Consider the following 10342-nt stretch of genomic DNA (forward strand, 5'->3'; position numbering starts at 1 on the left):
TATCTCATACATAATTACCATATAGAATTAGCTTCATATTGTTTTGCAAAGTACTATACTCTATGATCATCTTTTGTGGCAGGAACTAGGAAGGGGAACACCAAATCATGGAGGGGAAAAGAAGGTTTTAAGAGTTTAAAAGCTCAGCATAAATGAAAAAGTCAGATATTTAAAGATTTAGGTGATAAATATGCTAATACTTAAAATTTTGTTTGCTTTTCTTTCGTTTTTCAATCTATGACTGTCCCTGAGTAAATCAGAAAGCATTATTCTTGGTTTTCATATTATCTGAATTCTGTGTGCCTATTGTTTTATACATTTAGTAGTTATATAAGTATAATCCAAGGATATATGAAAAGACAAAAAATCAAGTCAAAACTTGGCTAGTTTCAGGATAGTCATATTCAAGTACAACTGAAAAAATACTGTGACACCCTTGTCCAGGATATTGAAGATTTGGGCTGAGTTACAGCAGAAATGGATCCTAAAAGTGGTACAGAAAAACCCTACATCAGCTCATGTGTTTAAAACTGACCTTTCCCTTGACCTTCATAGCCCAGACCTGCCATTCTTCAAGAATTAGTACAGAATGATAAATCATTTGGTGTGCTGGCCTTGAATAATATCAGTAATCATTTTAACTTAAAATATTTCTAAGAAAAGTACAGTTATAGTTCATGTGGTAAATATAAAAAATATATTTACAGATCTACTTGTGACTACTAATTTTTATATATGACTTTGTTTCCGAAAAAACCAAAACAAAACAAAAGAATATTGATGACATTTGTTAAAGCAATGTGATTTGGAAGCTAATTCCAAATTTCCCGGAAGAGCAAATATCCATCTTTTTTTTTCCTTTTTTTAAATTAAAGCTTTTTATTTTCAAAACATGCATGGATACTTTTTCAACATTAACTCTTGCAAAATCTTGTCCAATCCCCCCGCCCCCCTTCTCCCCACTTCCTCCCTTAGATGGCAAGTAATCCAATATATGTTAAGCATGGTAAAATGTATATTAAATCAAATATATGTATATATGTATATATATATATATATATATATATATTTATACTGTTATCTTGTTGCACAAGAAAAATCAGATTTATAAAGAAGATAAAAATAAACTGGGAAGAAAAACAAAAAGCAAGCAAACAATGACAGAGTACAAATGCTATGTTGTGATTCACACTCATTTCCCAGTGTTATTTTGCTGGGTGTAACTGGTTATATTCATTACTGATCAATTGGAACTGATTTGGATCTTCTCATTGTTGAAGAGAGCCACTTCCATCAGAATTGATCTTCATATAGTATTGTTGTTGAAGTATATAATCTTCTGGTCTTGCTCATTTCACTTAGCATCAGTTCATGTAAGTCTCTCCAAGCCTCTCTATGTTCATCCTTCTGCTCGTTTCTTACAGAACAATAATATTCCATAACATTCATATTTCACAGTTTACCCAGCCATTCTCCAACTGATGGGCATCCATTCAATTTCCAGTTTCTAGACACTGTGAAAAGGGCTGCCACAAATATTTTTGTGCATGTGGGTTCCTTTCCCTTCTTTAAGATCTCTTTGGGATACAGGCCCAGTAGTAACACTGCTGGATCAAAGGGTATGCACAGTTTGATCACTTTTTGAGCATAGTTCCAAGTTGCTCTCCAGAATGGTTGGATCTGTTTACAATTCCACCAACAAATCTGAGAGTTGTGTTATGGTATCTCAGAGTTGTCTTAATTTGCATTTCTCTGATCAATAATGATTTGGAGCATCTTTTCATGTGAGTAGAAATAGTTTTAACTTCATTATCCAAAAATTGCCTGTTCATATCCTTTGACCATTTATCAATTGGAGAGTGGCTTGATTTATTATAAATTAGAGTCAATTCTCTATATATTTTAGAAATAAGGCCTTTATCAGAATCTTTAACTGTAAAAATGTTTTCCCAGTTTATTGCTTCTCTTCTAATCTTGTCTGCATTAGTTTTGTTTGTACAACTTTTAATTTGATATAATCAAAATTTTCTATTTTGTGATCAATGATGATCTCTAGTTCTTCTTTGGTCACAAATTTCTTCCTCCTCCACAGGTCTTAGAAGTAAACCATCCTACGTTCTAATTTATTTATCATCTCGTTCTTTATGCCTAAATCATGAACCCATTTTGATCTTATCTTGCTGTATGGTCTTTAGTGTGGGTCAATGTCTAGTTTCTGTCATTCCATTTTACAGTTTTCCCAGCAGTTTTTGTCAAGTAGTGAATTCTTATCCCAAAAGCTGGGGTCTTTGGATTTGTCAAATAATAGATTGCTATAGTCATTGATTATTTTGTCCTATGAACCTAACCTATTCCATTGATCAATTAGTTTATTTCTTTTCTAGGCCATTTTCTTGAGTGAATGAGCCGCATGGTGTTTGAAGGAATCAATGTAATAAGTATGTTAGCCTCAAAAGAATTATCTATACAGCCTCACTTGTCTAGGGAGTGGCTATTCCTTTTAGTCTTGTCTCAACACAAGGAATGTGTTGTTAACATGGGAGACAACTCATTGTAGGCAAGGCTTTATATGCTTGTATTTTCCACACCTCTCAGGTGATTGTGAAGATGTGGCCTACTATAGAAAATTGTCTTAAGATCCTAGGGGGTCTCAGGATCCAGTCTAGTTTAAGTCAAGCTGGATGAGTTGATTGAAATAGTCAATCTATCATTTTTAAATACCCTTAAACTTCTTTTCTCTTTTATAAACATTTGATGGCTGCTCATTACCAGGTAAGTTGGTCACTGGATAATGAATTATTTGCCCATGGTAATTCGTGATGCAAATTAAAATACAAAATGATACTTGGTCCTGTGTGCCACTTCTGCTTCCACAGTGAGATTTAGTAAAATGGCAAAAAAGAAGGCAGCTAGAATTAACATAGTTAAAAGACTGTCTACAAACAAAAATTTAATTGTTAGTCTTCTAAATGCAACAACTTTTTTAATGATCATTGAGATGATACGTTATGAGAAACTGAGCTACATCTATGTACATTCTATAATGAAACCAAAGACAAAATTACAAGTCAACAGGACAATGGCTCACAAGCAAGGAACTTAGTTTCCTTGTACATCTAAGGACAAGAAACATTTTACTGGGCACTTGGTCATTTTGCTTTCCTGTACAAACTCAAAGTTGGATTAATACAAACAAGGGGACCCCCTTAAAGAAAGTTGCTGCTTATCTGCCAACATGTGTTGCAGCAGATGAAAAGGTTAGATATATTCTGTAAAGAATTTTGATATTCTTCAAACTAGGTATTCTTAATCTTTTGTCCAAACATCCTTTTGTAAGTATTTCAATATAATCTGTTTCCTCAACATTCCTGTGTATTTTATGCATTTGAAAATAATTCTGAAAAGTCTATAGCTTTCACCTGACAGGCAAAGGGGTCTGTGACACAAAACATTGAGAACCCTTGTTCCACACCAAGCAACTTATGGTTCCTGTTGATTTTAGTGTAAAGATGAGCATAAGGAGGATGACCAAAAAATATGGTTTAAAATGGAGAAAGCCAAAGGTTTATAGATTTCAAAGCATTCCACCTATGTCACATGATTACTTTTAAGAAAAGTGTTGGATGGTGCCAGACATTGTGAGCACTAAGCTTCACACAAAACATAAAACTGTCTTAGCAGAGGGGAAATGCTTCTTTAACGATGTGGGACTCATTTTAGAATTGGCTGTCTAATTGAGTTAGATCATTAACTTATTAGAGTAAAGCTAAACATTAACATTTGAAATGAAACAAAATTAAGAAAGCAGTAGACATTTCTAATAGCTCCAGACATCTAAACAAAGAAAAATGGAAAGTAGATAAAGATAATGACTTCATCACTAACACTTGAAGACATTTAACATAAAGAATGCTACTCCGAGGAAGCCTTCCCCCCCCCCCCCCCCCCCCCCCCCCCCGCCAAAAAAGAAGAAAAACACAGAATTTCCTTACTCCTTCACCCCACAAAGTGATCTATCACGTTATTCCTCAGTCCTGAAAGATGGCAGATATAATAGCTAAATGTTGTAAAAATTTGGCAGCTAGGGGGTGCAGTAGGTAGAACATTGGATCTGGAGTCAGGAAGACCTGGATTCAGACTCGGACACATTGACTTGTGTAATATTGGGCATCACCTAACCTCTTTCAGCCTCAATTTTTTTATCTATAAAGCGGAGATCATAATAGCACTTACTTTACAAGGTTGTAAGGGTCAAATGATATATATATATATATCACTTTGCAAATCTTTAACTGTTATATAAAATTTCTAATTATTTAACAATATTTGAAAGATCCCAGAGAATGGGACAGGTATGGCAAAGCTGGGAAAAAGGGCAAATGTCAGAATTTTTTATAAAGCAGAAGGGTGTGTATGTGTATGTATATATAATGTATATACACACACACACATACATATCATAGTTTGCAAGCTATACGTGTGTGTGAGTGTATGTCTAAACTATAGGCCAGTGAGAACGATGTTGATTTCTGGGAAAATTCTAGATTATATTGTTTAAAAAGATTGTTATTGATCATCTAGACAAGGAAATTGTGACTGTAATGAGTAAGTATGACTTCAGCAGGAAAAGAGCATGCTAAGTCAAACTTACTTCCTTTTTTTCAGACCTAAATTAATAGGTCTAGGTTTTTAGCATTTGATAAAACTGTCATTCTATTCTTATAGAAAAGATGAGGGGAAATATGGACTGGCCTATAAAAATTAGATTTGGAACTGGTTAAGTGGCTACACTCACAAAAGTAGTTCTTAATGTTTCAATGTCAGATTGACAGGAAGTCTAAAGAGGAGTGCTCAAAGGATCTATGCTTTTTAATATTTTTATCATTGATATGAAGGCATGTCATCAAATTTGCAGATGTCACAAAGCTAGAAAAAATAGCTTATAGACTAGATGACAGCTTCCAAAAAGTTTCCCGGCAAATGAGAGCCTTGGGATGAATCCAAGAAGACAAAACTCAATGTGGATAAAGGTAAAGTCATTTTGGGGTCAAATCCCAAAATGCCTTACAGGTAAGAATGAGAGAAACATGATCAATTTGAAAAAAAAAAATCTGATTATTTTAGTGGATTGTAAATGTAATGGGAGGCAGTGTTTTTTGGCAACACAAAAGTATAATACAATTTTGGGGGTTGGATTATGAGAGGCATAATTTTTGAAAATAGGGAAATAATAGTTCTTTTTTACTTGGCCCTGGTCAGATTATATCTGGAGTATTCTCTTCAGACCTGTGTGCTAAAGTTCAAAAAAGACAATAAAATAGAGAAAATCTAGAGAAAGCTTACTAGAATGGTAAAGGGCTTTGCTTTTATGATATATGAGGAGGAGTTATCAGATGCTTAAAGGCTATGTAACTTGCTTTTTGTCCCACAACTATTAAATGAAATAGGATTTGAATGAAAATCTCTGTAGCCTTCCAAGTCTAGGGCACTGCCCATTATACCAGTGGAATCAAAGTTGAGGCAGTTAGGTAGTACAGTAGATAGAGTGTCAGGTGTTGAGTCAGGAAGACCTGAGTTAAAATATACCTCAGACACATATTAACTGACTCTAAGCAAGTCATTTAATCCTGTTTGCCTCAGTTTCCTCATTCATAAAATTACCGAGAAGGAAATGGCAAACCACTCTAGTGTCTTTGCCAAGAAAATCCCAAATGGTATTACAAATCGTCAGACCCAACTGAAATGACTGAACAACAACAATCAAACTCAATTAAAAGCGGGAGAGGGACGATGAACCATATATAAGGATCCCTATAGTGGGAAAACACTACAAACTACACCCATTTTTTAAAAAGTTATTTTGTCAAACATTTCCCAATTATAGTTTTAAAAACAATTTTTATTGATGTTTTGTTTCTTCCATCACCATAGTATCCCATGTGTCTTTCCCTAAAAACCATCTCATAGGACAAATTGTATTTTTTTTTAGAAAAAGAAAAAACAATCAACACAACGGATACATTGAGAAAGCCTAAAAACACTTACAGTGTCTAATATGGACCCCCATCTACATGAAGTAGTAGGTTGGGAGTGTCTTCTTATATTTCTGTCTTACTTGGTCATTTAATAGATTGTTTCTTATAGCACAGTAATATTCCATTACATTTATGTGCAACAATTTGTGTAGTCATGTCCCAGTTGATGAACATTTACTTTGTTTATAATTTTTAGATATCAAAAAGTGTTACTATAAATATTTAGGAGTTTATAAGAACTTTTTTCTTATTGATTTCCTTGAAGTTTAAGGAAATCTCTGGTTCAAAATGTATGGGCACACTTTCTTTGCAGAATTCCAAATTGCTTGGAACTATGCCCAAACTGCCTATCCTTTCATCCAGCATTACCACTACTAGGTTTGTATCACAAAAAGATCATAAAAAAGGGGAAAGGACCCACCCACCCACAAATATTTATAGCACCTATTTTTGTGGTAGAGAATTGAAATTTGGGGAATGCTCATTAATTGGGAAATGGTTGAACAAGTTGTGGTATATGAATGTAATGGAATACTTGTGCTATATGAAATGATGAGCAGGCAGATTTCAGAAAAATTTGGGAAGACTTATGAACTGATTCTGAGTGAAGCTGCAAACCAGGATAACATTGTACATAGTAACAGCAACATTGTGTGATGATCAACTATGATAGATTTAGATCTTAACAATACAGTGTTCCAAGATAATTTTAAAAGACATGTATGAAAAAAAAGACATGTATGGAAAATGCCATCCACATTCAGAGAAAGAACTATGGTGTCTGAATGCAGATTGAAGCATACTATTTTCATTTTTTTTGTTTTTTTCTTGTAGTTTTAGCTTTTTGTTCTGATTTTCCTTTCACAACATAACTGATGGAAATATGTTTAACACGGTTATACATATATAGCCTATATTGGATTGCTTGCTCTCTTGGTCAGGGGAAAGGGGAGAAAATGGGGAGAAAAATTTAGAACTCAAAATCTTACAAAAATGACATGTTAGAAACTATCTTTGCATGTAATTGAAAAAAATAAGATATTAAGTGGAAAAAAATTTCAAATTGCTTTTCAAAATGATTGCATAATTTCATATCACCACCAGCAATGCATTAGGGTACTTATCTTCTTACGCCTCCAATAATGACCATTGCCATTTTTGGTTATTTTTGTCAATTGATATATGAGGTAAAACATGAGGTATTTTGATTTGCATTTCACTTGTTAATAGTTTTAAAGCATTTTTTTCATGTGGTTGTATTTTAGTTTCTCTTTTGAGAACTGTCCATATCTTTGACTATATTTTGGGGAATAGCTATTAGTATATATATATATATGCATATATACACATATACATATGTGTATATATACATTATATCATATATATGTATATATACATAATATATATGCCTTCTATCTACCTGTCTATCTATCTATCATCTTGGATACCAAACACATGTCAGAGGAATTTGATAAAAAGTTTTTCCCCTTGCCACTACTTCTATTCTTATACTAGATGCATTAATGCTTTCTCTGCTAAAACTTTTCAGTATGAAATTATAAAATTTATCTATTTTATCTTTTATAATTGCCTCTATTATTTGTTTAAGGAATGTCTCAGCTGTGAGAAACACATGATCTTTTCCTCTTCTAGTTTTTTTTTTTAATAGTATGACTTTTAATATTAATGCTGCATATTAGAATGTATTGTGGAGTGTGGTATAAGATGTTGGTTGGAGTCTAATTTCTGCCATATTACTTTCCAGTTTTCCTAGCAATTTTTATCAGGAAGTTTTTCCTTAAGTAAATTTTGTTTTCTATTTTATCAAATTCTGGGTTTTTGAATTTTATTGTTTTGAATCTCCTTTGTTTAGTTTATTCCATTTCTTTGTCTCTATATTCTTTAACCAATAACAGTTAGCTTTGGTAACTGCTTCTTTATATAGTTTGAGTCTGGAAGGTCTATTTTCCTCTTCATCTTTACCTTTTTTCATCATTTCCATTGATATTCTAAAGTATTTTTCCAAATGAACTTTTTTTTTTCAAGTTCTGTAAAGCATCCTCTTGTTAATTTGATTGGCATAATCTTAAAAATATAAATTGATTTTGCTAGTACTCTCATTTTTATTATATTGACATGGCTTAGTCATGAGCTCTGAATATTCCTCTATTTAGGTTTTTTTAATTCTTTAAGGAGCACTCTGTAATTTAATCTATACAAGTCTTTTGTGTACTTTGGAGAGGTTAGTTTCCAGATATTTTATGCATTTTGTAGTTATTTGCAATGTGATATTCTTTTCTTTTATTGCTTCTTATGTTTTGTTATTATTATATAGAGATCCTATTGATGTTTGAAGATTTATTTTGTAGCCTGCTGAATCCATTAATTGTCTCAATGTCTTTGCTGACTCCCTAGGATTTTCCAAGTAAATCATATCATCAACAAAAGGATAATTTCATCTCCTGTTTACCTACCTTTATTCCTTTCCTTATTTTCTCTTGTTTTATTACTATTGCTAGCATTTCCAGAATTATGTAAAATAAGGGCAGGGATAATGGATAGCTGTGCTTGACTCCCAAGGTCCTAGCGTATCCCTATTGTATATGATGCTTGCTTTTGGTTTTAGATAAATGCTTTTCATGACATTAAAAAACAGATGTATGTCTATACTTTGTAGGGATCTTAATATTAACAAGTGTTGTACTTTGTCAAAGTTTTTTCTGCATCTGTTGAGGATGTTTTGATTATGATTTTTTTTCTCCCTGATGTTAAAACATCTTATATCCCTGGAATAAAACCTACTTAATCATAATGAATAATTTCTTGAACAAATTGCTATAATCTGTTAGATAAGATGTTTAATGTTCTTTAAGGTTATTGATTTATAGTCTTTTAAAAAAATTTATCTTGCCCTCATTTTGATCTTGAACTATGTTTGTCCCATAAAAGAATTCTGGGAGGGTTCTTTCTCAGTTTTTGAGAATAATTTGTGAAGTGTGTATATTAACTGTTTTTTCAGAGATTGATGGAATTCTCTCATGATTCCATCAGGTCCAGGAGTTTCCCCCTTTGATAGTTTCTTTACAGTTAGATCTATTTCCCTTCCTGAAATTGGGTTTTTAAAGATATCTTATTTAGTCTTCTGAAATGCCAGGAGAAGAACAGAGTTTTATACACAATGTTCATCAGTCTGACCAAGGGCCTCTGATACTGTCAGTCTTGAGGACTTGTGGAAAGTCATGGCAGAATTTGCTTTCCCTGAGAAGTTCATCAATATTGTATATCAGTTTCATGATGGCAGGCTTGCAAGGATTCTGGATAATGTACAGTGTTCTTGAACTTTTACAGTCACTAGTGGAGGGAAGTAGGATTATGTCTTGCTCCAAGCTTTTTAGCATGCTGTTTTCAGCACTCAAACATCTTCAACAAGGCTGAAAATGACTGTAACATCAGGTATCACACTGATGGTAAATTACCTAACTTGAAAAGGCTACAAGTCAAGACTAAAGTGGAGGAAGAATTGGTGCCCGGCTTTTTGTTTGCAGATTATTCTACATTCACTGCAGCTCCTGGGGCTGAGATATAGATTGATTCTTTGTCCCTTGTGCTAATTTTTGCATAACAGTTAACACCAAGAAAACACATGTTCTTCCTGTGTCAGCACTACATCATCTATACCTGGAACCATTGGTAAATGGAGAGATTTTGAATGCTCTGGCTAAGTTCACTTCCTGTGGCATATACTTTCCAAGGATATCCACATAGATGAGGAGGTTGATACCTCTATTAGCAGAGGTAGTTGAGTGTTTGGGAAATCTCAAAGGAAAGTGTAGAAATGAAGAGGTATTAGATTGCTAACAAACCTGATGGTCTATAAAACTATTGCGCTGATCTCATAGTTGTATGCCTGGGAAACCAGCGCCACACCAGAAAACTGAATCACTTGCATTTGAATTGTTTTAGGAAGACTGAAGATCACTTGGCAAGATAAAATATAGGACACTGAGGTCTTGATTCAAGTTGAATAGCCAAGCATTCGAACTCTACTGTAGAGAGTACAACTCTGATGGAACACCAAATGTACATTTACCTAAATGACTATTTTGTGGAGAACTAACTCATACAAGACAAGTTTTCACATGGAGGTCAGAAGAAGTGATACTAGGACACTCAAGGTCCTTCTGAAGAATTTTGGAATCTGAACTGCCTCGCATGATATATTCACATTGCTCTGTGAGCAAAGCAAGATTGTAGTCTCTCAAAGGAAACATGAAATGTGCAAATTTAGAGACATCTCTCCAAATGGC

Source organism: Sarcophilus harrisii, chromosome 2 (genome assembly GCF_902635505.1).
Source record: "Sarcophilus harrisii chromosome 2, mSarHar1.11, whole genome shotgun sequence".
NCBI classification, from domain to species: Eukaryota; Metazoa; Chordata; class Mammalia; order Dasyuromorphia; family Dasyuridae; genus Sarcophilus; species Sarcophilus harrisii.